We start from the raw sequence: 1,275 nt of genomic DNA, 5'->3' as shown, positions 1-1,275 counted from the left end.
TGCCTGCCTGTCTGTCTGTCTGTCTGTCTGTCTGTCTGTCTGTCTGTCTATCTATCTATCTATCTATCTATCTATCTATCTATCTATCTATGCTGTACAGTTAAATGAAACATCAGTGCATTTGAAGACAGATTGATGTATTATTTAACAAAATACAATGACAGTAGCTGGGTATGATAAATACATGGTTAATGTAAAAGGATTCTGTGGTACAGAGTCCCCACAGAGAGTACAACTTCTTCTCTCCTTGTCTGTATATTTCATTTTCTATTGAGGGGGCGAGTTTATTACAAGAGAGGAAAAGTGATGTTGTGGGACTATGCCAAACTTTGAAAGGTTTGGCACCTTCTATTTTCTTTGTTTTGGATTCCCACCACCAATTTTTGAGAAGCCCAAGCTTTAGAAAAAGGCCTTAGCTATCATTCACATAAACCACACAAATGGACTTCCAAAAAGCAGCAGTATCTCATGCCAGCTATGTGTTATCATTTGGAGAATTTAAGCCCATATTAGCTGTGATATCTACAGCTCCAGATTTACATCATGTGCTACAAATCTGTCTAGTAGACCTCATTCAAATCAAGCAGCTTTTGAAGTTTTCCAGAGTTACTGTTTAACATGTAAGATGATTTCATCTGTATGCACCAATCTAATTAATTACTTGAAACTGATAATCACTGTCCTAGAGGGTTAAATGTCACAAAACAAACATTCAACCCTAGACACCTAAACTTGTGTGATTCCGGTCATGTCTGTGGAAGGAGGCTCAAGGTGGAGGCATGTGCTCCAAAGCTACACCTGTCTTTCAGTCTCCTGACATCTCAGCACCTTGTAGATTTATGCTACCTAGGGGATCTTAAAGAATTTTATTCATTTTCCAAAATTATGAATAATTTACATCCAAAGGCAATACAGTAGCCCTCACACCAGATAATATTCAGGTCAGATGGCTCTAAAATCATAAGAAATGTTTATAATTACTTTAATTCTACATGTCAAAATGTATTAGATGGCTTATTTCCTTAAAGAGAAAAATAATGGCCACAGTGTTCTTCACCTATTCTTCTGGCGACCAAGAGTCATATCCAATATCTTGACCCATAGGCATTTGTTTGAGTTTTTTTTTTTTTCTGTATAACAGAAAAACTAAAACACAACCAATAAAACTCCCAAATAGAGAGACCCAGTCCTAGCCCAGGTCCGGTGAGTGTGCGGAGAGTTTCCTGCTACCCTGCGCCAGCGGGACCAGTCCCAGCCCAGGCGCAGCATGGGCCT

Source organism: Octodon degus, unplaced genomic scaffold (assembly GCF_000260255.1).
Source record: "Octodon degus isolate 3935 unplaced genomic scaffold, OctDeg1.0 scaffold00202, whole genome shotgun sequence".
In the NCBI taxonomy this organism is placed as follows: Eukaryota; Metazoa; Chordata; class Mammalia; order Rodentia; family Octodontidae; genus Octodon; species Octodon degus.
Note: the sequence above shows the minus strand (reverse complement) of the source record.